Source organism: Gallus gallus, chromosome 11 (genome assembly GCF_016699485.2).
Source record: "Gallus gallus isolate bGalGal1 chromosome 11, bGalGal1.mat.broiler.GRCg7b, whole genome shotgun sequence".
In the NCBI taxonomy this organism is placed as follows: domain Eukaryota; kingdom Metazoa; phylum Chordata; class Aves; order Galliformes; family Phasianidae; genus Gallus; species Gallus gallus.
In genome coordinates this window covers 4,261,034-4,288,485 of record NC_052542.1, presented here as the reverse complement: position 1 = coordinate 4,288,485, position 27,452 = coordinate 4,261,034, and the positions used below count along the sequence as shown (strand labels likewise).

Here is a 27,452-nt window from a genome sequence, read left to right as displayed (position 1 = left end):
CCCAATAGCTTCTGCACCAGCTAATCTCCTGTGCTGTGAGAGATAGCTGTCCTCTAAAAAGTAAAAGTGAAAACCTGCCTTTGGAAAGCACTTGCTTACAAAGCCTTTCATGCAAGCCAGACCCTGAAGGGAAAAAATAGCTCAGCATATTTAAAGCCTGGAAGAAAATAGAAAAGTTGAATTCCAAATACTTGAGATGCATCATGGTTTTTTGTTGGTTCAGTGGAAAGGAGGTGTTCCCAAGGAGAAGCCCCTGTATTCTTTCTGTATCAAATCTATCATACAAACCTAAGTCCTCTTTGGGGTGAGAAACTTATTTATCTTTCGTGGTAAAGATTCTAGTGCCCTGTATGTACAGTCAGGACTCTGCACACAGGAGTTCTGCAGAATGTATACGTATACACTGTCCTATACCTAAAATATATTCTCCCATCCATTCAGCTATAAGAACTTCTGAACTAAGATGTTTCAAGTTATATTGCATTGCAGGTCTGCAGTTTGTCAATCAGTGTCTTTACTTTGCTGTCACACAGTGACACTAGAAGTGGTTTTTACTACAGTTTTTTTACCATGTTGGCTTCTTTATTCCAGAATGATTCAAATTAAAAATAACAAATTCAAAATAAGAAGTCTTCATTGAGTGAGTAAATAGGAAAAAGAAGAAATAAAGTTTATGTCACCCTGGATACATGCTTTTCCAGCAGGTGAGTTTGTAATTGAGTCCTTTCCAACTAAAGTGACCTTGAGTGCAAGTTTTGATCTGATCTATATGATATCCTCCATAAATACTTCTATTCTACATTTTATTTCAACAGGTATGTGTGAAATTTGTTGCTTAAGTATCACTACCACTCTGAAACTAATGGCACTTTGTAAATCAGGCTTCTGTTTTCATCCTATTCCTAGTTGCATCTTAATCATTAGGATGCAAATAGTAAACACGGCTTTATAAGCCTTCATATTTTCTGTTCACAAGGATTTTACTAACATCTAATACATTTTATAACCTCTAATAAGAAGAGGAAGTGAAATCCTACTTGGCAAATCATAGCTTCTCAATGTATTTTGTGGCCCTTCGGCATTTCGAACCCTGGGAAGGTAGAAGCTGCATAAGGAGCTGTTGCTGGGTTCAAGTAGCTGCACCAACTGTTAAGGTATTTTGGTTTCTCTTTTATTGCTTAACCTCCGGGGCCTAACTCCGGGCTACCTGATAAAGCAGTTGTTCAGGAACTTTAAACCTTACAAGCTTTGACTTGATAGACATAGAATGAGGTCCTGTATTAAACATACATTTTAGAAGCATAATTTCAAATCTGGAAATTGATTGTGTCTTGACCTACTTATTTTGAAGAGCTCACTGTTTCTTACTCTCTTTTGCTTTGCTGATGTTATTAGATCTATTGTTCTTTTACCAGAACTCCCAGCTGATAGAAGAAAAATCAATGCAGTGCAAAGCTTGTTGGGCAACAGCACTTTCATTACAGTCAGGGCCACAATTAACTACCTAAGACTAAGTTATGACATTTCCACTTTTAAAGGTTACAAACTCTCATATTATGCAGCTTCAGTATTCTCGGAGCTCTGGAATCAAACACAAATAAAACAGGCTGAGAACAGAGCAATCCTTTTTAAAAATTCCATGTTGCAGGCTAATTTTTTAGAACATGCTAATATCAGAATCACAGACCATACAGGATTTCTTCCCAGTGCTGATTTTTAAACAAGTAACACTGCCCAGGCTTTTTTATTTATCTGCATACCTTTATGCTCGCTCATTTTAATCACACTGCGGGCACACCGACCTCTCAGCTGCACGTTGCCCCTGTGGTACAGAGCAGCGCGTGGAGGATGGCTGAGGATGCGCCCTGTCTGACGCAGCGGCCTGAGCTGCTCATCCTGGATTGAGGATGCTCAGAGGTCTCCAGTTCAAACACACGTCTGCCCAGCTAATGGGGTCAGGGCGTCTCCTTCCAGTAATGGATTGGTTCTCTCCCGGGCAAAGTGCCTCTAAGAGAAATTGAGAAAAGATCCATCCTTAGATAAGATTTGATGCAGCCCAGGAGAATGACAATTACAGCTTTTGCTAACAGTATTGCAAAGGCAAAGCCATGCTGTGTAGGAAGAGTAGGATGACTCAGGGAGCTCTTCCGGTGGCTAGTAGAGAGGTCCGTGCTATGGAAGAGATTTGAGAGAAAATGAAGCGTGGGTAGGTGGCTGTTCTGTTGGAGCAAGTGAGGCGTGTCTCCATGTGGGTAAAGTCTTCCTGTGCTGGGTGCTGCTGCTGGTAGCAACAGATGTTTCTATCTGGCACGTGCAGATGTGCAGATTGAGTACAGGAGCTCAATGCATATAGTGAGCAGGAAGGGAAGAATCTCTCGTTAGACTTACCCAAGTTTGCTTTCTGTGGCAAGGAAGGAGTTAAGTGTGCACTGATCTAAGGCAGGCACAGAATGGTTACAGAGAGCTGCAGGAGCAGGCGAACCTCAGAACCCCAAACTCGGAAGGGGCTGACTTAGAGGCAGTGATTGGGTGGAGTGGTAACAAACCTCTTGAGTACCTGCCCTGCTTCTGCCCACCTGCCACTGCAGCACTTGTTCACCAGCCATGTAACAGAGCCAGATAACAAACACTCCTCATTACTGCCCACAGGGAACAGCACTGAAGTACCCAAGTAGTTGGTGTACCCAAGGCAAACCCTCCATGCTTGCACCAGTAACCACTGGGTCATCGAGTCTGTAATTACTGAGCCAGCTGCATCATTCCTCCTTAATTCTTATTTACTGCACCTTCCTTTCAGAGCCTCACCGGGTAAAAGATAAAAGAATACAGGCTCCTGCAGTGTAAATAGATCACAGTGCCAAGGAGTAATGAAAATGCCTTTCCTGAAATGCAGCACAGGATTTTCTATTATTTAGAAACACTGTACATCATTATTTTACAGAGGAGCGAAATATGTATAAAACGTTTCTGTACATTTCTCCTCTAAGACTACTGCCGAACCTTTCCTTCCCTTTTTAAAGCAACCATTTAATAAAGCCTGACACTTAGTAGCAATGTTTTGAAATAATTTTTGCTGCTCTGCCAGCAGTTGGCTTTGCTGTGAATCTCTAAAGACAAATCCATCTACAGCGAATCTAGCAAAATTCAGCTCCGTGTTGTATGTCAGGGTTGAGGACTGGTTGTCAGCTCTGGCACTGTCAGATTTTATCTTTAAATATGACAGGCAATTTGTTCAGGGAGCACTTCTGAATGACAAGATATAGTGGTGTTGTAAAACATGGCACCTGTGTGGTATGCCCTGCCTTTGTGGACATCAGAGGCTATTGTTTCCTTTGCTATTAGACAGCCACAGTCACACAATAAGGTGTGTAAAATGTTCACAGGAACCTTTTAAATAGACTAGCAGGAAAGTAGATACCCTCCGGTCATTTAAGTCAGGCCATTTATCATTTTATCTTATAAAACACAACATTCACTAAAATATGATGTGAAGAGAAAGCCAAATGCTCTGCCGAGCTACGTTGGTGCAAGCCCAGCATTTGGCTGTTATAAAAGCGTTTCTCTTTAAAGTGCCACGCAGTAGAAAAATTAGGATTTTAACTCCTTTGCAGATAGGTGGCAAGAGCTGCTCAGAGGGCTGCTGACACAGGGAGTGGGGAAATGACCGCTGCTTGCTGCATGGGGCCTTCCTGGGATGGGTTGGTAAGAGCAGCTGATGAAACATTAATACACCTCATATGTTTGGTTTAAAAATAAATAAATGAGTCATGGGGGATATTGGCTTAACAATGAATAACATATCTAAGTGGCATAAGTAAACTGGAGGCACACAGTGGCTGAGCCACTGCCAGAGTCAATGGAGGGCTCTTCCACACTGCCGGAGCAGTGATTTTTGGCTGGTGGAATGCAGTCTTCTTAAGAACAGGCATACAATACTGAGATAACCCAGTAAAAATCTGGTGCTACGGAGTCACTGTGTGAGCACATCCCAGGTTCTGTCCTTGAGCAATGCTGACTCTCTTGCCCTGCTGACAGCAAAGGATGGCAATATGCTGGAGGAACTGGGAGGGGGCCGAGTAATTCTTTTAAAAAGAACAAAAAAAACATCTTTAGACTCTTATTTTAGTGTCTTTCTGTTGCCTAAGAAGTGGCTGAGGTACTGTGGATTGAATGGCTCCCATTCCTGCAAATGTGTGGCAGCAGGAACAATGCTGTCTGCACCCTCCCTGGGACAATATGAACTGTCTGCACCATGCTTGCACATGAGCCAACCCGTTCAGAAACCCAGCCCTTGGAAACCTGTGCTATAGCAAATGCCCCTCACTGTCCTCGTTTAGTCATGTACTGATGACACTGCTTTAAAGACAGGGAGAAAATACAGGTCTGCTCTGATGGATGGAAGAACGTATTTGCTGTGTGGTGTGCTTTTTAGTGGCACTCGTTGTCCCCTCCATGAGGACCAAGGCTCTGTTGGACTAATTTCTGTGCAGATTTTCTGCATCCAAGAGCAAGGAAAATATCAAAAGATAGGCTTTTAACAGAGAGTAACGCTGTGATCAAATCCTATCAGTGTTCTGCTGTCAGTTGAAAGGCATGCAGTATTTGCTGTTTTACTTAAAGTCTGAAGTCCTGGAAATGAGTGATTCTGTAATAACATTGCTTTAGCTTTCATGTAAGAGGTAAATAGCAGGACTTCCCACTTACAGCTGAATGGAATCGAAGGGAACTCTGCAAACTCAAACACTAGGTGGCAAATACAGAGATCCCTATTTAAAACATATAGTAGAAACAAAGCTGCAATCTTTGTTGCTGCAGGCCTGCCCAGTTAATAGCATTTAGTGGTACTTGTACTGAGTGTGTGTTTACCTTTATCATGGCAGCTTGAACAGAAAATAAATCTAATGCAACTTGTGTGCAAGTGCACCCCTCATTGGAAGGATTAGGCATGGCTTAAATACCTTCTGTGTTTCTCATTCTGAGTATAAATGAACTGCTGTCTTCTCAAATAGGTGTGTATACCTTAAAGGAAATTCTGCAGGTGAAGAAAAGAGGGCCTGTGCTATGTCCTTTGTGAGAGACAAAACTATTTGCCATGTTTGCTCTTAATGCAATTTTCAACTTCATTAGAAGAATATGATACATTTATTTTTAAAATAGAATCATAATAGCATAATTGTGTTCAGATGTTTATGAATTCACCTCCAATATTTTTATGATTCCTTTATATATACAAGGTTGTTATAATTTTGGAACCACTGGGAAAACCCTCAATACGTCTTATTTAAGTTAGGATCTTCTGACAATTACGTTCATATTCTAACATGGTTTCCATAAACAGAAAGTAAGAAGCAGCTCCAGAGGATTAACCATTCCTCCTGTTCTTGATATTTATTTCAGGATAAGATGAGCTGCCTCTGAAGAAGCCCATCCCATCCCCTTGACTCTAAGCAGAGCTAAGGCAACTTGTGTGTCTAACTTTCAGACAGCTAGATGTGGCCAAGGAAAGTCCATCTGTAGTCATCTTAGTCCTTTGACTTTCTCTCCAGTGCTTTTGAAGAATGTTTGCCTTCTCTACATTCACAAGCACTTGACCGTCAGTGGTACGTTAACTTCATAATGGAATCTAATTCAAAGAGCTTTTAAAAACAAGGAGAACATTTTATTGTAACTAATAGTGATGGATGATTACTATGGTGACACAGAGCGACATAAATCTTCATGCCATGCCCAATGCTAAAAAGCAGACAAATTCAATAGCTCAGGGAACTCGTGTACTTTAGCATAGGAAAGTCATACAGGGAAAGGTTTTCAGACCTTTCCTCCATTAGGAGGGCAGATAAACACTCAGTGAAGTAATTTTGCCTGCCCATCACTGAGTAACGTGCCCCAAAATGAAGTGCTGCACTGTATTTCCACTCCTGTCAAGCAAGTGGCCTTACCAGCAATTTTAGGGAGAATGTAATGAGAGAAGAAAACTCCTCAAACATTCAGGCAACCACATACATCAGAATTTACTTCCCCAAATAATTGAAGCAGCTGTATGTAATTATAAGTTATCTACCTGCTGAAATTCATTAGAAATTGGTTATAAAGTCCTTAACATGTTCTCCAAATGTGTATGTATGGCGTTTTATGTTGTGCAGTTACATATAAAAAGTATCAGGATTCATGAGCAAGGGTTGGGTGTTTTTTTTTTTCAAGTGGAAGCTGAAAATTAGGGATAGAAGTGAACTGATCAGCAATAAAAGTGAGAGTAGCCCTGCATCACAAACCATGTGCCATTAGTCTGTGTATAACCTCTGGCTGCTGTAACTTGAATATTTGTATTAAAATTGAGATGTGCCAATTAGGACGGAGTGGTTCATCATATTAAGCACTCTACACATGTAATGCACTGGTGAGCATGCTTTAGTACTTCCTTCCATAGGTAGTTCACAAATGTTATAATTCAACATTATGTGCACTGGGAATGGGAATAGTGGTGTTTGTGGGAATAGTAGGCATTTGCTCTAGTGGGCTCCTTGTGTCCTCAGTTTACCCCATGTAAGTCACAAAGATGGTTATCATGAAAGTGTGGGCTTATATGGAAATCAAATTAATAGTGAAGATTCCCAGGAATGGCTTCCTTTGACAGGGGAAACTGGCAATTGATTGATGTACAAGCCACTTCCCTCTGGACTTGAACTGTGAAGGACGTGGTCATCCGCAGCTATAGTAACTGAGATGGAAGAAGACATGAAGGAATGAGTAGGAAAAGAAAGTAAATATGCATGAACTCCATTTACTTTCTCAGCTGTAGCTGGAATTGTGCCAGGAGGGAACTCCTGAAAGCTGGAAGAACTGGGTGGACGTGCTTGGAGGCAGGAAGGTAGGCGGGAATGCTCCTCCACGCTTCTGAATTTACTGTGGTGCTTGCAGAAAGGAATGCTTTTGGTAGAAAAAGTTAAGACTTACTTTCTGTGATGAATAGAGTAACCAAATTCAGGCAAGGACATTTTTCTGCACGACTGTTCCATCTATAGGAATGAAGCTTTGGTACTGCTGTAGACAAGGCTTGGCTTGAGAAGGCTTGCTCTGATGTGCTTTAACTGTCTGCTAAATGTGGAGAAGCCTCTGAGAATGCATTTCCATCATTTGTCCTTCCCTCAGTTGTGCTGAGTTTTGAACTTTAGCCAACGTTAGCCAACTAAAGGCAACTTTACTCAAATTGAAAGAGAAATTCAGGTCTCAAAGATGAAAGTTCAGAAATTACTATAGAGAGTGCAGAGAGCAGCAAAGGAAGAGAGATGTACGACAGTGTCTCCTCCAAGGAGCAGCCTGCAGGACATGAGCAGCACTGTCCCTCTGGAGCAGGCAGCTGGTTCAATCACAGCAAGGTTGGTCTGCCTAGAGGAAATACTGACCAACATGGGGAGAGGTGAGCTGATGGGGTATTGGGTAGGGACAGGGGCTTCAGTGGCAGAGAATTCCAGTCCATGGGAAACTAGGCTTCATTAGTTCTGCTGCTCACAAGACAGCTTCTTTCTGGTAACCCTGTGAAAACAACTCAGTTTTGCACACATAAATCAAGGGTAATATTATTTAAAGTGCTTCGGCTACATAAAAGCTAATGTTTTTCAAGCTTTCAAGGGTTATGCACAATAGACACACATTCTCAACTCACATGTGTGTGTAATAGTGTGGCACTTAGAGCAGATTTGGGATAGGTATTGAGCTTTTCACCCCAAGTCAACCAAGCTGACCTGACCGACCAGCTCTGGTGCTTTGCATCTCAATTTTCTAACTGTCAGAGCAAAGGTTATTTCTGAAGAATAAGTCATTTAAGCTGCTTTTCTAATGAAGTATGATGTTTGCAATTGAAGTATGATGTTTCTATGTTTGCAATTACACTCTGCGCACACACGGATACATATCCTAATCATCCAAGGACCTATTTAAGCCAAATTTAACTGAAGGAAGAGGTAAGTTTCTGCAGGTTTTGTGAGTGAAGGCAGGAAGGAGACATTAGTAGAACCAGTAAGGAGATGCTATTTTGAGAGCTCTATCCTAGCAAAAATCAGGTACCCTACAGAGGCATTACATTACAAGACAGAGCTCTACAGCAAGTAAGAATCCAAGGATTGTATGGCTTAGAGAACTTCTTGTGCTTTTCACTGTGATAAAGCTTAAAAACAAACAAACAAACAAAAAAAAAAACACTATATCCAAAACAATTGTTCCAAATTTTTATCCTCAAATGGCGATCTTGCTCTTGCTAAGGGACACATGCAGCATGCTACTCATTGGTATGCATGGATGTTCTGCATCAATGTTATCCAGAAGGGAAGCCAGCTCTCTCCATGACTGTGGGCCTGTTAGTCTGCAGGATCCCAACCTGGTCACCTCTCTGTACTCACAGAAGGGGAACAAGGAAAGGAAAGTTGACTCAGACATCCTAATCTGAGTGTTAGGACGAGGAACAAATAGCTTGTCAAATCACAGTATTATGAGAGATAATGGTTGTGTTCCTCCTACAAAGAGTTAGCAATGACATTGCAGCCTTATTTTGTTTTGCTTTTCTTTAAAATCAACTGAATATCAATCTACAATCAATAAAGAAAGTTGCCTATAGGCATTTCTGCCTTCGAATCTGCTTCATGGATCAGCTGCTGGTAATTTATACACAGTCAATAAGACACATTTCAAAAGAGAGTTTTTTCTCCCAAAAGGCAAAACTGCTCTAATTTACAGCTGGTTATGAACAGGGCAAACAATATACACCTGAAGTAAATGTAATTTCTAATTTACAAGCAACTCCAGTGAAAGATTAGATCTGATCTGCTCTCTATGCAAGTAATCTATGGATATTTATATTATGATAACTGGAGAGCATAAATTGCTTTTGTTTTTCCTTTTGGGGATCTTTTTCATTTGTTTGTTTAGCAAAACCTGCAGGGGAAACTAGAACAACTATAATTACAGTCACAGTTACAAGTTGTGGGGTCTGTAGATAATAAGCTACAAGGCATTTCTATTGAGCTTTTTTATTATTATTTAGTTAAAGAATGCTTTTTCCCAAGACAATCCATCTGTATTTTGTAGGAAAGAGAATCAAAGCAATAGCTGTCAAATATCAGCGAGATAGCAGATTTACAAATTAATCCCATTGCTTGGTATTTCCACGAAGGTTGAAATCCATAATTGATGCTAGAAACTGTAATTAACTTATTAGAAGCACCCAGACAGTTAGGTGTGCAAAATGGCAGCAGGTGTGTAATATCATTAGAAATACTTGGTATAAAAAGCACCTCTGCGTTTTATCCCTCTAGTTTCATGCTACCAGCTGCCAGTTTGATTGGTTAAGTAGTTTTGGGCCATGCAATACTCTTTCTTTCGGATTGATGTGTTTATTACTTTTTATGACAGGGGATCCCAAGGCAGATGTTCAATAAAGAAACAAGCTGCTACAGACCAGGGTAAAGAGATAGGTGGTGTAGATGCAGGAAATTGGGAAAGTTATCATATGCGCTAAGTTGTTATTGAAGATTTTGCTCCCAGCATTTGTAGCAGTTGTGTTATATGCTCTTCCACAGACAGTAATCTAACAGGGAATTATTGAAAGCCAAGTGCCAAGATTTTAAATTGCGCTATATGATCTGGAGCTGCTACTCAAGCAGGGAGCAGGAGCTTGGAAATTATAAAGATGTGGCCCTACCATTTTCAGGAAAAAATGACTGTAAGCTGTTGGAACTGGTTTGCTCGTGGACAGCCCTTTCTCACTGAGATAGATACGCAGCTGAAGATCTTCTCCTCTGCACCTCATGAAACCATGATTTATGTTAGTACAAAGTGAGTGAAAATCATTACCGGAAAGGAATGTAGCTCAGAATTGGGATAAAGGGTGAACGAATCATACTTGGATGGAGGTCTGATTTATGTATCAGCCTAAGCCCAATTCTGTTCTATTTTTGCTCACCAGCAAAAATGTGGGATCATCACATTTAGGTGAATGGGGACACTCAGATTGAGACATGAGAAGAGCACTAAGAGAGCAACTCCTTTAACTCCTGTTCACAGCTTGGTTTGTGTTCTGCGCAGCCTTAAAGAGGACAGAAAATAGAAGTTCGTGTCACTGCAGTCAGAAACTTATGAACGCTCCTTTAGGAAAAAAGCAAATACTTTCTAGGGAGACTTCTTGGTGGAGAGCAGCCTTTCCTTTCATGTGTTTTAAAAGTAAGCAATGGAATGTGATTGACATAAAATCTTCCTTTTTAATTGACTTGGTGTATTTTGCTGGGTTCGTGACTTTAATTTAGTATATTACAACCAAATAAGAGGAGAGCTATTGATTCATGACAAAGATTTTATTTCCCAATTCGATTTTTGTTAATGCCAGTAAAGCCTCCAAGAGCAAAAGGTGGTAAACAAATTTGAATGACATGAAGAGCAAAGTTTTTTGCTCTGTCCGTGCTCTTTAATCCACTGCTTTTCTTTAGCTTCTTAGCGGCAAATATTTGTGCCATCCCCGAAAGTGTCCTTCCCCATGCATACTGAAGGCTGAACACCTCAGTGTGCCTCTCAGCAGCTCTGATCTGCTTCCTGCCATAGCACTGTCTCCTGACCTTTCTGAGACTCAGCTCTTCAGTCTGTGGTGAGCACAGTGCTGCCCTGCCTTCTCCTGCAAACAAAGAAGGTGTGACCAGCCCTGCTATCCCAAACCTTCCCACTCCCATGTGCGTTAACAGCCACTTGAAACCTACCTTCCTTCCTTGAAAGGCTGCTGCAGCTTGCCCTGGAGGTGCTGCCTTTCTGTTCCCTCTGCTTTTCCAACTTGTTTATAAATTAAGGCGCCATCTGTGAGAAAACGAAAAGGAAATGTGTAATGGTTTCTTGCTGTCTGTGGGGTGAAATGCTTTTCCAAACCTCAGAAAAGTCCTGAGGGCTGCAAGAGTTCCCATGGCCTGAAGAGGCGGATGTGGTGGCTGGGGCAGCACACCCAGCCCTGCCTTTCTTCTCTCAGTGGAAGCCTTGAGGGGAATGCAAAAGAAAAAGCTCGTGAAATGATTAGATTTGGGGTAATTATTAGACTATATATCTGAGCAGGCTAAGCCACAAATTATATGATCTTTAGAATTTCTGTTGGTTGCAATGTAATTAGCAGTAGACACTAGGACACATCAGTGAAGGCTAGTGCAGCAGAAATGGTGAAACATACGAGGCTGAAAAGAAGTGATGACAGTAAAGTATTGTTATTGTGAAGGGTGAGCACAAACCAGAGAGGGTTGTGTTCCATTGGTGTGTCCCAAAGCACTAACAGAGAGAGCCAACACAGGCCCTAGGAGCTGAGGGGCAGAGGGATGAGGGAGATGAGAATCATGCTCGAAAGCAATATGAGCAGTTGTGGGAAGTGACGTTTTTAAAACAAACCACTGTGGTTGCTGCATTGTACAAACCTAATAAGACATAGTGAAAAATATTGGATTTATTTTTACAAGTTAAAAGTGACCTTGTTGGCCTTATGAATGGATTCACTTCTCTCAGTACCTCTTAAGGGCATTAGGGTTATGACTAACTCATAAAAATAAATCCAATATTTTCCCCTTGGCCATGTCATATCCAGTGTTGGAATTCAGCTGTGAGAACTGGTGGGGCTCTGACTTTCATTTAGTTTGACCTCCCATTATGAGGAGTACCTGGCTCTCAATCCTGGTGGGCTGCAGCATAATTCCAGCGGCAGTCATATCACACGCTGAGTGGAAATAGAGAAAGAATCCCAAGAAGGCCTAGAAAATAGAGGGTTGTGTAACGTGGTATGTAACTGAAGACAACGTATAAAAGGAGTTAGGGTTTCAAATACTGAGAGTTTTTTTCCTTCCCTGTTTTTCATTTGACTTTATTTACAGATCAAAACCGGACTGTCCATTTAGTCATATACTGTAAATAGGGAAAAAAAAAATCTAAGCTGTTGGCTTAGCTCATGCAGATGTTTCTTTCTGCTGGAGTCAGAGGAACAATAAAAGAAATGCAGTCAAGAAAATAAGCAGAGAAGTGGTTTAAAAGATGTACACGAGGGCTTTAAAGGTGATAGACACACCGAAGTGGTGTTTGTGATTGCACAAGATCTCTACTGAACAGTGACCTAGTCCAAAGCAGTTGGATAAACACAGTGAAAACTTTTTTCTTCAGCACTCTTGGATGTTTACAGCTATGGATCTGAAGCTCTGCTCCTGCGCCTTATTAGGCTCTATCACTGAAGGCCTGTATCCATTTCATGCATCCATGTGACTTCATCAGAAAGTGGAAATGCTGTGGTTACTGTGACATGTAGATAAGGTGGGTGCCCATCGTAAGATGTGCCCTTGTTATAGCCCATGTATTCTGTGTATCTGCCCTGCCTGAAAACCATTCCAAACCAAGCTGAAGTAGGTCCATCCTTCCCTTGGCTGTGTAACTTCTGAAGGTCCAGTGCACGGTGCTGGGCTCTAAGTGTCCCAGCGCAAACAGGAGTTGGACCGACTGGCTTCTAAACGTCCCTCCCAACCTCGGCCACTCTGTGATTCTCTGATACCATCTTCAATCCAGGCAGGATGGCTTGCTTTATCTTGTCAAGGTGGACAGAAAACTGGTTTCTTCCCTTGACTGTCCTTGCAGGGGTAAACCCTTAGCTAGCATAATTTGGGTCAAACACAAACTTCACAGTGCAAAGAATGCATAAATCCATTTATTTCTGCTTATCTGAAACCAAGTTGGATTCCCGCCTTAGTTGCTGCAAGGTTAATTTTGCCATTGTTCAGTATTGCCCTTTCTCCTCACAACTTTTCTCCCAACAACTTGAGCAGCATGCTGAATTAGAACTGTAGAAAATCGTGAATGACATGCATATGTTGGAGGCATTTTTGAGGTTGCAGGGCCAACAGTAAATATTCACACTTAAAATACTGAATTTCGGTTTATATGCCATGGAAATGTTAAGTACCTTCTTTGCTTTGTTTCCTCCACTTCTGCTTTTCCCATGACTCTTTTATTACACTGAACAAGTTCCATATCTGCAACATCCAGAAGTTGATGAGTTCTCATATTGCATTTCCTTATTTTCTCTGAAAAGTTTCAATGAGTATTATTTTACCTGTGTTATTTTGGTGTGTTCCCATAGTCAGATCAATCATGGGAAAACTTGCATTCCTCAGAAACCTACAGGCTCCAGAGATGCAGGGTTCCATGAGTCCATAAGCTTCCCAGTTGCCCTGTGAGCAGCAGAGCAATTTCCCTATGGAGCAACCCATGCACCTCAGTGCTAATGTCATGCCTTGAGCGTGCAAATGCTGTGCAGTGAGCAACACTGACCTCTCAATAGCCACTGCATGCTGCAAAGGTGCATCAGCAAGTGCACCGTAACCGTGGATTTAGCTTTCTCTCATGAGATGCCACAGTCAGGCTTTAAAGGTGCTTTTCCTAAATGTGACAGATAAGCCTGCTGAAGTAGCTGAACCTCTTGCTTATATAAACTGGCAGTGATGTTACCTTGTATAAAATATGCTTAATTTTAACCAATGCACATTTGAGTTATAGTCTCCATAAATATTTGTGAATACATTATGATAAAATCTAAAACCTTGGCAACAGTTAAAAGAAGAGAGTTTGCAGATAAAAATCAATATTGCCTGCAGTATCCCAAGAGAACATACTGCTAGTGAAGTTTAAATTAGCTTTGCCCTAAAATCTAAGGCATTCCTGCAGCACACTTTAAAGCATCTTAAAGTGTGAAAGAGTTAAGCTAATTACTGTAGCATTTGAAGACAAGACATTTGTAAAATTAATGGGCTAAAGTCTGTAGTCTTTCATTCAGCAAAAATTCCCACTGCAGTTGTTGTGTATTCATAGAAGAGCTGTAGAACTTGGTTCCCTGCTTTAAACAGTGCCATCTATCAAGAAAACATTCCAAAGACCTTTTTTAGTAAGTCATGCAGCCGGGTTGGAGCCGCTCCGCAATGCAAAAGGCAGTGCTAATGAGCTGAAGTCCACACTTGTGGGTGAGCCTGGGGGAGCCAGGGGTGCAGTGACAGCACCAGGGCCCCAGGCAGAAGGGCTTCACCTTTCTGTGGGAACCTCTTGGGATGCAATGCCCAAATCCTGCAGAGCTGCTGTTGCTGTGCACTGGAGGCGAGCAGAACCAGCTGGTGTGAGCACAGGGCTGGAGTTTACCTGGGAAACACGGAGCCCTGCCTGGTTTGGGTACCAGCTCTGTTCTGCGGCTCTGTTCTCGCGCAGTGCTGTAGTTCTCACACCAGGACGTGACTACAGAATACAGATAAACAGGAGGAATTCAGTTAACAGTTTCGTTTGTGAGGTGTTACAACTACACAGCCCTCTGTTAAAGTATTTATAAGCAAAGCACTGGTCCACAGCAATCCATTGGCTCCACTCGCTGTAGAAAGCACTGACCCCCTGAGCTCAGGCTTAGAAAGGCAAGTTGTTTGCTAGCCAGGTTGATCCCGGCTGTTTCTCCTCTAAACCATCCAAGTCAGTAGTGGGATCCCAGAGAAGACCGCAACAACTTGTGTTGCCCCTTAACGAGCAGCCTTGTTCCTTCCAGGCTGCAGGGACATTTCTCTCACATCTGGTTTTTAGCTGAAGATTTTTACAAGGCATTCAGAAATGTGAAGAAAAAAAAGTTGAATATTATGTGAACATTCGCCCAGCTGCATCTTGCCATGCTTTATTTTGGCTGTAGAAGCTGCTGGCTGGAAAAAGATCAGGATAACTGTAGCAGACTTCTGGGTTCTTGCTGTTTGAGAGACTCCAGACTTTGCTCACCTTAAAAAAGCATTGGTCTGGTTTCCTGACAGGTAGGACTCAATTAATGGAAATTAAAAGTTGGTTTGAGATTGAGCGTGGGCGGTTGGTTGGGGAGAGGATTGCTGCCTGAGAATTTACTGCATGGAGTCTTTCTGCTCTAAAATGCTAGGATACATCTTTCATATTTTTATCTAAATATAATTGCTGTTCTGAGTGTTGGCCAGATGCAATCCACACACATGCATCTTTCTCTGCCCTTCGTCTTTACAGACAAATACATTCCTTCCATTTCATTTTCAGATGAGGTTGCTTCTCTTCCTCCAGTTCAAAGGCAGGGTGAATAACCAGAGCTAGGCTGATGGAGATAGTACAGAAACTTGTTCAGACTCACAGGAGAAGTGAGATAATTGCACTCCTTACAGCTTTCAGCCAATACAGTTCAGTTGCACTGGACCAGCAGCTGTTAGCATTTCATTTCTTCCCAGCTGCAAGTTGAGGAAGGTTTTAAAATAAAGCTTTCCAAGTGTTCCTCAGCCTTTTGCAGTGTTCTTAGAGCTCGCTGCAATTTCCCAAGTAACAAGCCTTTATTACCGCAAAACCTGCATTAGAAATTCTCACGTAGTTGCTATGCAGCTCGCCAGCTTTTTGCAGGGTGTCTTCAGTGTCTGTGCGCTTAGAAGTGGATCGATTCCAACCGCATTCTGAATCTGTCGCCTGCCTTTACATTCTTTCAGCTTTTTTTTTTTTTTGATGCATCAATAAGCTGTGAGTCTTTTACCTGCTTTACTGCGGCTGCTTAGTGTCTCAGTCACCCTTCAGGCTTGCTGCAGGAGCCTTCAGCCTTCCCCCATAGATGCCTGTCTGCAGGCAGGTAATAGTGCTGCGAGCCCCAGTCCTGGCACGCAGGACTTCCTCTGTTCATCCCCAGCAGCTGCCCCTTTAGAGCAGGCTGGGGAGCTCGCGGTCTTCTTGACAGACTCCAGAATGTCCTCTCTGAACTGTTTCTTCCCTGGGGCAATCTGAAGGAATTTGCCTCAGATGACCGCATTCAAGCAAATCTCACCCTTGCATTTCACTTTAGTCAATTTAAATCTCACACTTTATGCTGTAGCCAAAGCCATTAGCCCATGTCATCCTTCACTGCAAGACAGATCTGCTCCTATCTCATTACAGCGTGCTCAGCTCTACCACAGGGTTTGGTACACACATACAGAGCTATACTGAATTATTAAGGGTTTCACTTAAACCAGCAAGGCTCAGGAAGTTTTGAAACTGTCTGTATGTGACCTGTGAGGGTTAGGTACTAAAGATGTCACTCAGCAGCTGATGCTTTTAATACTCTGTGCTGTAGCAGTTTAGCAGAATGGGAAACTGGAAAAGATGGCTCTTCAAAGCTGTAGTAATTATATAGAATTTGAGATAGATATATATATTCTGACTTTGGACAACTCTGGCTCTATTGCACCTTGTCCGCAACAAAAAATTAAAGACCTTTACCTCTTATGTACATAAACAATGAAATCCTTAAATCTTCCTTGTCAGATGAAAGCCTGGGCATTCCATAATAATATTTTTCATGTGCCTTACAGTAGGAATGATTTTGAGCGTTCAACTTTGCCTCAGTAGGTCAGAGATGATATTCTTTTTATACAGATCTTTAATATAAGCAATATTCTCTCTCACCCCTGACTCATAATACAGCAGTTTTCCTTCAAAGCGTAAATTAAAGTGAAGCCACAAAAGGGTCATTAATGGACTTAATAGAGTCAATACTGAGGGTATCGTGTACTGCCTGTTTAATATTAAAGGCAAAGTCAATGGAAGTATGGCCTTAATATATGTGGGCTTTGTGAATAACAGAGAGATTGTGCAGAAAGTTTTCACTTAGTGTGTGCGGAGAGATGAAACAGCTCACAGTGGAGCACAGCGTTGGGGTTCGTTCCTGAAAACCTGGAAAACATGTTTCTGAAGTTGAAGGTCAAAAACTATTAGTGAGGATTAGCATGGTGCCGTTCACTGTATTTCATACTTGGAATTGTGAAGAATACTAATGGAAGGAAAAGATTTGCAATTCCAGAGCCGCCATTTAAGCAATAATATCCAAAACATGGGCTAATCCTATCCTGAAAACTAATGAACGAAAAGGCCAGAATGCCATAGCAAAATCCTCTACAGAACATACTTTGCAAGAAATCTAATCAGACACACAGTATAACTTTATTCCACTTAGAGAGTGTGAGACTTTTAGAGGACCAATTAAAAGAGACTTAAAATGCAATTAGAAGAGAAATCACTTGGCAACAAGGCTTTAGCTATCTCTCCAATCAGCACTGTGTTAGCCAGCCTTTAGGAAGAGATTTGTTGGTGGGTGAAATGTTGGTGAGACACAACAGCATGGCTGAGCTACAGCGGCTGATAGGAGGCCAGGTGAAACTGAAGGGCTGAGGCTGTGTGTTCTTGCTGTGCTGGATGTCAGTGGTGGTGGGAAGGAAGGCAGATTGGTAGAGTGGGCTGCATTGGAGAACAGAGACCACAACCTGTGGGACATTTGCCCTCTCAACAGCTTGTAGTGCCACCCGACCTCTCTGCAGCAAAGCACCAGCAGCAGGGATGTACTGAGCACTGTGCTTGGCCACCAAGCAGCGTGTACAGGGCTTGTGCCAGCCCAGAGCACTCTTGGCATTGGCAATATGAGCCTTTGTTATCTTGCTATATAATGCACCTTTAGCTGGCTGAAATGTCCTCAATCAGGTGACAGGAGGAAGAACAAATTTAGAATGACTGCTTGCCAGACCAGGGCCCGAGGAACTTCAAGTCAGAAAATGACCAGTTTTGGTCTTTGGAGTTGGCTACTTTGATGCTTCAGGGACATGGCTTGTGGTCTTTTCAGAAAGGATGCTCAAAGTCTTTCCAATTACCCCAAATACCTCGTCTGCTTTCTTCTATGTAGGGTCCTGTCTGTGCAAAGGGCTTCTCCCAGGCTTTGGCTGCCCCAGCTACCCTGCCCAGCCGTCTCTTTTTCAGTGTGTTCCAACAAGGAGATGAAGTCGTTTTCCTTTGCCAGCATTCTTTGTGGTTGAGATTTCCTTTCAAGGGTATTAAACCCTGATTTCCCTTTGTTATGGGGAAGAACTAAGTTGGGAAACCAGAGGAAAATGCGTATTACCAGACAGCCAGTGCAACACTAAGGATGGGGACAAATTCTGCTGTTCTAAATCTGGCCTCACCCTCAGGAGGCATAGCTGCACTCTATTTCACGTTGTCTGATAGCTGCGGATAAAATGTGGATGGGAGAAGGATCTGGGGAACACCACGTTTGCAGCTGAGAGGCCACTCTTGGCTCACAGGTAGCACATGGAGGGGTCAGGCACTTTTACCCTTCTGACAAATGGAGCTGTCTGTTTCTACAGCTGCCCATGCAGATTCCTTTTGAACAGCAGTCTGTCTCTCCTTGGGAGATGGCAGAGATTGGTGTCATGCCTCAGCTCTGCTTCACTGGGCTCCTTAGTAAAGCTGCAGGACAACAGAAAGGTGGGAGGTGTTATCAGCACACGCTGCTCCTGCACAATGGGCTTATCCCTCAGGTGCACCTCTGCATTGGGATGGAGTGATGTTTCTGATATTACTTAAAGTTTCTGTACATTGGATTCTCAGCCTTGGAGCCATAAAACAAAGAAGACTGCAGAAGGTAGGAACAGCACTTGTACTAAGAAAATGCCAATGGCAGAAGAAAGGCCTTTTTTTTTTTTTTTTTTTTTTTTGGAGGAACAAATCTTAAGCAGTCAATCCCAATCCCAGAACCTGTTGCACCTCCTTTTTCCTGCTAAATAGCTGTTAGCCACGTTCTACTCCTCCTTTGCAGAAATGAATGTGTATTTATTTTCCCTTTTCTACTGCTGATTATGCTTCAGAGTCAGCTTGGGCATTTCTTGGCAAAATGACTCCACATTTACATAATTACATTTTTTTCAAATTTTAATGATGGTTAATTAGTTTTTTTGTGTTTGTGTGTGTGTGTGCGTGTGGGGAAATAACGGAAGGGAAGGCATAGCAAAAGCTTGGCCATTTTACTTCAAGCCATGCTGCATGGGCAACAATGAATAATTAAATCCTCCATGGCACAAGCAGAATGAAAAGAAGGCCGTTTCCCCCAGCTGCCCTGAGCACGGCATGCTGGAAGGGCACATGTTCCAGCCCAGCGTGTGAACCCCAAGCTGCGGAGCTTCATGGTGAGGTGTGGGGCTGACGTTCTGATTTAGAAGCATCACGGAAAATCTTAATCAGTGCAACCAAATTAGCAGAGGGAAGCAGTTACACCATGTTCATTGTTTACGCTCATCATTTTTAATAAATTTTAAATGCTTTTACAGGTGTGGAAATACGCATATTACCAAGATAATTTTCTTAATCGTAGATGTCTTAGATTGAGATGTGACATCCACTGTGGGTCCCTTTCTCTATCTCACAGCTTTCTGAGAGTTATCTAGGTTTCCAACAGCATCTCTGTGGTAGTGGTCTCTTGATTGACGTATCTCCAAATAAGCCTTTGAATAGCTTTCCATATTGGCCTTGAAATAATTCAGATGTCAAATTACCTCTCGCCAGACTTCCTGACTCCACCAGGCCCCTTGAATATGTTTTTTAAAGTATTTAGGGGGAAAATATTAAATTTTTCTAAGCTGGGTCAGGGTTCATAGCATTTGCTAATAAAGAGTCAGGCAAGGTAGATATTTACTTGGGGAAGGCTTTGAGTGTATTTTGTGCAACAGCTGCAGGTTGGGACAGCCTTTGGTTTGTGTTTCTGAGGTTTGCAAGCCTCCAGCTTTTGGCATCTTTGCATTTTTTTCTCCTGTTTTCCCTTCAAGACAAATAAGGAAACAATTTCAGCCTTTTCACACTGAGCCTTTTAGCAAGGTCTGTGTATTCAAGCCTCAGGTTGAACTGCTTTGCAGTCTGACAAGGTGCATGCTCCTGCTTCTCATTTTGTTCTCTTTAAAATGCACTTACAGCTGCAATGCCTTGAGAGGCACAGAGCTCTCACTTTGTGCAAGGAAGGCAGCCAGGAGAAATGACTCTTTTTGTTGGCTTTGGTGCACAGAGGCAGCTACATCTCCCTTGCTGCTGCATAATTGGCTGGGTAAGGGTTGTCCTAATTACTGGTTTCTCTCTCTGAGTGGACATTATTATAAATTCCCTACTGACATTGTTCTACCCAATATTGCACTGCTCAAGGTCCAAATGCTGACCTTCAGCAAAAAAAATCCCATGTGTGTATTTGGAGCACTTTGCAATGGTGGTAGGAAGTGATCTCCATATTTTTCTTTGGAGGATTAGCAGGGCAGCTCTGGGGTGGCTGCAGGAGCTTTGTGCATCGAGATAGGTCAAGTGCCATGAGCTCAGTGAGGAACAGGAGCTAAGTGGCCTCCTTCCGCTGTACTACAAACCTATCTCCAGATAAAGGTGTTGCCACTGGTCCCTCTGGATGGCCCTGCTGTGGTCAGTACCCTTTGTAATCCACACAGTAGTTTTCTTCTGTAGGACTTGGTGGAAAGCAGGATTTCCCTGGTATTCACTCTGGAGGTTGTCTTTCAAAATGCTCCTTCCTTTGGGGTTTGTTGGTCTTATATTGAAGTAACGATGAATAATGAAACCAATTACATTTACGAGGACGTTGTTGTCCAGCTCAGTGCTGTCACTGGTTAAACCTTGTAGGTGGGCATGCTAGCTAGGACGTGGGAAATGCAAATGAAATTCAACCCTGTTTTTATATTTCCTGTGCTAAGTTCATGGCATAACAGATACTAGGAGGTAAAACTTTATCACAACTTAGTTATCTAGAATGAACGCTTTCCAGGAAGATGTCAACAAGGTTGCTAGCTGATTAAGTATTTTAAGTCTGGAAGGAAAGAATCTTTAATCTCCAGATATTTTTTTCCCTGCTACATGGAACAGAGCTGTGACACATGCAGATGGAAGCTGCTGGTGTTGCCTATATTTTTAATGAAATGAAAATCAAAATGTTCCTGCAATACTTCAAGCAACACACTGAGAATGGGAAACAAAGGCAACATTGATTTAATTGCAGGAAGTAAAGAGTAATATACATATGTATGTTTTTTTAATCACCCTGCTTTTATAATATGCAGTGTGATTGTAAACATGGAAGGAAATGTGGCTATTTGCTATCTACACTATTAAATCAGACATCCTCTTACTCAGGCCTTCTATCTCGGCTGCCCGTTGTAGTTCAGATGTTGTACTGGTTGTTCCATGTCCAAGAACCACATGACAAACAGGTTAGTGGCAGCTTAGCACTATTAAGGCCGTGTTTGCTGCAAGCAGGTAGCATTTGTCAGGTGGCACAGAATTGCTGCAGAACCATCGACCTAAAATGCCCACAAGCATTGTTTCCTTTAAAAGAATTTCTTAGCTTTAGCCTTATCTTACAATGTAGACTGGAGTCATCTGAAAAGTAAATAATCAAAGGGAAGTTATTACCCGAGACTGCTTACAGTGCTCTTAAATCCAAGTCTGTGTGCGACGTTGAAGGCGCTGTAGTTAATTTTAGAAACAAGCATGTGACAGTGGTTGCACACTATCAAAAATGTTTAAACTCAATGACGATAATCCCAAAGTAATTATACACTGCATTCAAAAGTGGCAGTTCAATGCGCCTCAGAGATCGGCAACAGCCCCAACCTGTGAACAGAGGCACTGGGCTTGTATGACTGTCACGCAAAGCTCTCCCAGATTACTATGCACTTCGATTAACTTTCAGTGACCGTGTCTATAGGCTGCCTGGTTAATGGTTTTCTGTCAATACTGTAAAAATGCTAACCTGTCTTTACATCTAATCAATGTTGAAATGGCTCTTCACATAAACAGTCTATTCCTTTTCTTCATTAAAAAAAAGCAATCAAATGGGATTGAACTGAACAAGTAGTTGTAAAGAAAAAAACAAAAAAAAAACAATAATTAATTTTGCGTGTGTATTTTGAAGTAGTTGTCCTTGAGTATTTTCTTCATCACCATTTTTTAAAGGGCATTGAAAATCAATGTTTCGCTTTACTATCATCCATCTTTATAAAGTAATAAATTAAGTGGAAAGTATCGATATTTTTGACTTGGTTTTTGAAATTTACATACTAATGACAATTGCACCCTCGTGACTTTTGATTTCTGTTGCTGTTTACTGACACCAACTAGAGGAAAATTTCATCATCTGGGGACCATACTTCCTCTGAAGTAATAAGGCAGTGTCATATCTCAGGTAATAATATGCTCAAGATCTTAGTCACTTCTTTTCAAAATGCGACTTGCCAAGTGCAAACAACAGCAAGGAAAATGCTGCTGACACACACCCAGCCCTCATGGCCCTTGGTGGCAGCCAGCCCTGGGGACAGGACAGCACTTGGGGGGTGGCTGTGCAGCACTATCAGTCCCACCTCATCCAATGTCTGGGTGGTGGTATGAGAGCTACAATCAACCTAAATCCAGTGCACAAAGCAAGGAGCTTTCATGCTTTCCATGATCCTTTTAAATATATTATTTAGAATACAGCCCACTGTTAGAGAAGAAAGTTAAGATGGGTTATTTTTAGCAGCGTGTGAATACTTGAAAAAATTATTTGCAAGTGTTACTGTAAGCAGAAGATGCAAGTTGATTGGACAGTATTTGCTGTATCTTTGTTTGCTTTCTGGGAACATTCTGAGCTCTTCTCTTTGCACAAAAACATTTCTCTGTGGAAAGAACTCATGACTGTGATTTGTTGGTGCCAGAAGTGGATGGTCATCCTGTGTGTGCTGTGCCAGCGTGGGGATCAGATGGGAGAGAGGGAAATAGTGTGTGGCTTAGGTCAGGTGGCTGCCCAGTAGGAATGCTGATTTTTTGCTGTGCATGAGGAGCATAGACTCAAAGTAATGGTGGTGGGAAAGCAAACAAACAAACAAACAACAAAAAAAAACACCCTACCAGTAAAGCACTGGCAGCAGCTTGATGATATGACTCATTTGCTGAGTAATTCTAAATAGCAAATAAGTACACAAGCTCACTGTCTGTTTGCAGATAATTTACAAACAAGAGAAAGGAGTTACAAGTGTTGAATAACTTGTTCAGTGCAAGTATCTCAGTTCTGGTTATTTTCTACTGTTCATTCACTACCAAATAAATTCTTAGAACATGTCTTCCTCCTACATCTTGATTTGCTTAGGCAGGCAATTCTGTTTGTTTTCACTTTTGGACACCTTCCTGTTAAGAGTATGACTTAGTTTATTGTCTACTGATGTCCATTACTGTATTAGCCCTTCCGTTTAATAATGCACAGGTGGAAGGCAAACTACTTTGAGCTGAACAATAAGACCAAATGTTGACAGGGCAGCCTTGCTGGATTTCCTGCATGCAGCAGTATGTATTAGGGGTGTTCATGGGAGATGGTGTAAATGCTGTACTGGAAATACAGTGAAACATGGAATGGCTTAGGTTGGAAGGGACCTCAAAGATCACCTAGTTCCAAGCCCTTTGCTGTGAGCAGGGTTGCCCACCACTAGATCAAGCATCAGATCAGGCTGCCCAGGGCCCCATCCAGCCCGGCCTTAACACCATCAGGGATGGGGTAAAAGTTAATGACAAGTAGCACTCCAAAGACCAGATTCTGAAACATTTTACTGAGCATCTTACTGAAGGTCTTACTGAAGCAATTTGGCAAGTGTTCATAGTTTGGCTTTAAAGAGAGATTTGTGGCATAGCTTAGGTTGGAAGGAGCCACTGAAGGTCTCTAGTCCTGCTCAAAGCAGGTTACTGTGGGCTCTAAAGAGGTTGTTGAGGGATTTTTCTCCTTAGATCTTGAAAATGTTCAAGGATGATGAGTGCACATCCTTGCTAGACACTTCATGCCTGGCTGGCCTTGGGGCCCTGGGGGGAGGTTTCTTCTCAACTCCCATCCAAAGCCCTCACTTCACCTCCTGCTCGTCTGTTGCTAGAGAGGAAGGGAGCAGGCTTGGTGCAACAAGCTCAGAAGTGTGTTCTTCCCAGCCCTGAGCAGCTCTGTGGGACTCCTGCGAGCAGAGCCCCAGACTGCCCAAGCAGCACTACACTCTGGGCACGGCTCGTCAGGAGCACTGTACTCACAGCAGTGATTTTTTCTTCTTCCTCTGAGCAAACAGTGGTTCAGTCATAAAGGCTAATTTGCACAGCAGTATTGATTGCCTGCAACGTGCTCAATTCTAGTTTAGATTCCCCAGGATAAAGACACAGCAGCCTGATGTGTTTTTTCCCTCTGGAACTTGAAGGGTGCTGGAAAAGACAAACACAAAAGAAATCGTGCACCAAGGTACCAACAAACCATATGTCAGCTGCAGCTCTCCCCAGGGCAAGGTGCTAAGTTTTGTTTGCATTTTGCCAAGACAGCAATAAATTGCTTGTTTACAGATGACAGGAAGAAATGGGATGTCTTTAAAGCAAGCTATGCACACAGATGCAAACAACGCACGGACAGATGCACATATTTGAGCAAAGTAAAGTTAATGCCCCTTCCTGGACCCCCCCCTTCTTAGGGAGGAGGGTCAGCCAATCCTGGGGATCATTATGCAGGATTATAAAAATATTAAGGCTGATGAAAGTTGGCCTTCTCCAGTTTCAGGCTGAATGGTGCGTTGCGCCATTAGATCAAACTGACCAGGATGTGCCTCGCAGCCCTGTCTATGTGCAAAGGACAGAAAATATGAGAGGTGTGGAGAAGGACTCACTTTCATCAAAGTATCAGTTTCCAGGATAGTTTGGAAGCCCACAGCATTATTGTATTACACATTGCACAGAAGCGTGCCTTGTTCGGGTTTTTTTAGTGTTTTAGAAATAAAAGACTTTTCTTCCAAATTGCGCTGGGAGGCAAATTCTTCAACAGTGTAATAGAAAATGTTAGACAATATTCCTTACTGGAGCTATTGACATTTTTGGTAGTCGTGACACTTTGATTTTTCTCAAAACATATGGATCAAGCCTGAGTGTGTTATTGGACAGGAAGACCTGATGAAAGGCCTTCCTTTATCTTTCTTTGTATTTTTTTCCCCTCTGTTTGTTCATGGCTTTCTCTCTGAATATAATCGTGGTTTTCTTATGCTGCCCAGGGAGTCGTTATTGCCTTACTAAATATTTTATAGTGCACAGTGCACCATACCTGCCAACCGGTTATTATTTGTTACAGAAAAAAAAGCGAAGGGGTAGCATGTGAAAAGGACTGTGTGTTCAAATTTCAAAACTACACACGGAATAATTTTAAACCCTTAAATTAGATGTCAGGCTGGGTTTGGTTTTTGGATATTTTTTTTTTATTTGCTTGAAAAGGGTCTGTTTATAGTTTGTTTATTTTTCCCCTCTCTTTCTGGTATGTGTTCCTCGCTATGATTCCAAGCACTTGTTTCCTCACAGTTTCGTTTCCTATTTGTTCAAAAGGGAAAAGTTCAAAGCCACTCTGGCAGCTGAGGGAAAAGCTTGCTGAATACTAACCCTCAAGTGTCTGTCTTGTCCTGACCTTGAGAAAGTAGCAGTAAACTGTTCCATTGCAAACACCACATGTGTGTTTTGTTAGACCAGGTTAGGAGGGGTCAGAGCTCACCTGAGGCTTGGGCTGCAGATTTAGACTCCTTTTCAGCAGCATAATGTATTTTTAAAAAGGGACATTCTCGCCTTTGTATGGGCCTAATATAGGCTCTGTTTAAAAACCTGTCAAAATCCCAAGCACACACTCCATAAAATATAAATAAGTACTTACTGTTTGCAGATGTTGCTTGTTTTTCATAATGTTTGTATTTGAAGTCCCGAGTCCCCACTTCCTGTCAGAGCCAGCCCTGGTGCTTTAGTCCATTTATTTCTGAAGGAATGGGAAGAACTTCAAAATGCAATTTCTCAATGAAGACACTTTATGTCAGATCTGTCAGCATTCACAGCACAATTACCTTTTTTCAGGCTAAGGCTTGCGTTTACGGCTTTGACTGCACGCACAACCTCTCTTCCCCCCAGCTCTGCTAAAGCAGTCGTTGTTTTTAAAAGGCTCCGAGTTGCAATAAATTGTGACTTTAGGTTCTTTGAAAGCACCGGGGTAACTCAGCAGACCTTTCTCCAATTTGCATGTTTTAATTCATTTGATAACAGATACGAAGCGTATTGTCAGGAACAAGTCTGTCCTGGGAAAAGGGAGAGATCAGATTTTTCCACATGCCATCTATCAGGCGTCTCTGTGGGTAAGGTGAGCTGTGCTGAGCCGTTCCCCAAAGAGCAAAGCAGAGGCAGGCAGCAGGGGTTGTTTCGGGCCCCAGCTACCCGCTCACCTGGAAGGAAGAGCAGCATTTCCTGACCTGCTGTCCGCAGAGCTGGTAGAGATCATTTTTAGGGAACAATCCAAATTTCACTTAATCCAAAGAGAATTTCCTCTGACTTGGATTGAGCTTTTTTCCTGCCCGCATCATAAGGAGCGATGCGTTTGAAGGCTAGTTTATTTGAAATTATTGAAGGGGTCACTCAAGCTCTCTCTTATACCAAAACAACGTGTCAGCTGGAGGACCTCCTTGCTACTTCCTTGCCTTTTGGCACAGGGCACTGTTTCAGAGGTGCCAAGGTGTGCTGGGAGCATCACCACTGGCTGTACCCAAAGGCCCAGAGCAGCCCCGTCCATACCCTCACTCGCAGCTCATCCACACTGTAGTATGCATTTCCCTGCCATGTGAGCGAGCCTCACCTCGATGTTCCCACTTTAGTCACCATCCTTCTAGATGAAGTTCCTTCTCCCCACCTCCCTCCCGCAGCAGTTTAACCTTTCCGCTAGCGGCAGGCTCTTTGGTGTGCAATGCCACCTCACTGCTGGCAAGGAGAGGGGAGAAGAAAAGCCTCTCCTTTGTATTACAAATTCAAAGGGTCATTATTCCTCCGTTCCCCATGGACAAATGTGTGAAGATTATTGTGGCAAGTTAGTATTTATTCTGAAACCCTAATATGATCCTCTTGAACATTTTAATAATGCATTCTCTGGGGTCCGTGCTGCAAGCATTTAAAAGGCAGCGATGTGCGTTCGCACTGGCTGGCTGCTCCTTTGCTGAAATAATACAAGTTATGGCTTTGCTTTTGATCAGGCCCTGCTTAAAAAAAAAAAAAAAAAGAGAGTCCCTTTGCCCCCGTCCTCACCATCCCAGATTTCTTTTATCAGTTACACTGATCTAGAAGCAAGGACAAGGCCACAGCATTACATGTCCACATTTGTTACACTGATTTACGAGTTTCTTAATTCCAAAAACCTTACCTTATCAATGGCCTCAGGAAGTCCTAAATCCCTGATATTAAGCAGAGAAGGAACATTTAGAATCAAAATAGGCGTTCTGTGTTGTTTTGTTTTGTTTTTTACTTGGAGACTAATATGGGATAAGCAGTGTTCACATGCAATTTGCTTTTTTCTCTGCAATTTTAAAGCTTTTCTAAGCATGCCTTGGTTCTGTAGCACCTGATTATAAACATATGCAGGCGACAATGTGCATACATGCTTGGATCGGGTCAGTGGAGTTTTCCTTCATCTTTAAAGCTCGAAAACCATAAATCAAGATGAAAATACTCCAGCCAAGAGCTTTACCAATTGATACAATTTTAAAATAGGCCGCTGCTAAGGCTTGGGGGAAAGCTGACATGATGACTTTTAT

General features: G+C 42.3%; 1 long non-coding RNA gene across 1 annotated transcript; it reads right to left on the bottom strand.

The window, feature by feature from the left end:
* Positions 1–1,428: 1,428 nt before the first annotated feature.
* LOC107054274 lies at positions 1,429–26,493 on the bottom strand. The gene is made up of 5 exons (XR_003077220.3): positions 25,725–26,493; positions 25,541–25,639; positions 11,673–11,762; positions 10,740–10,833; positions 1,429–2,007 (listed from the first exon to the last, which is right to left on the bottom strand). It is a non-coding gene; the product is annotated as an uncharacterized LOC107054274 (long non-coding RNA).
* Between the last annotated feature and the right edge of the window lie 959 nt (positions 26,494–27,452).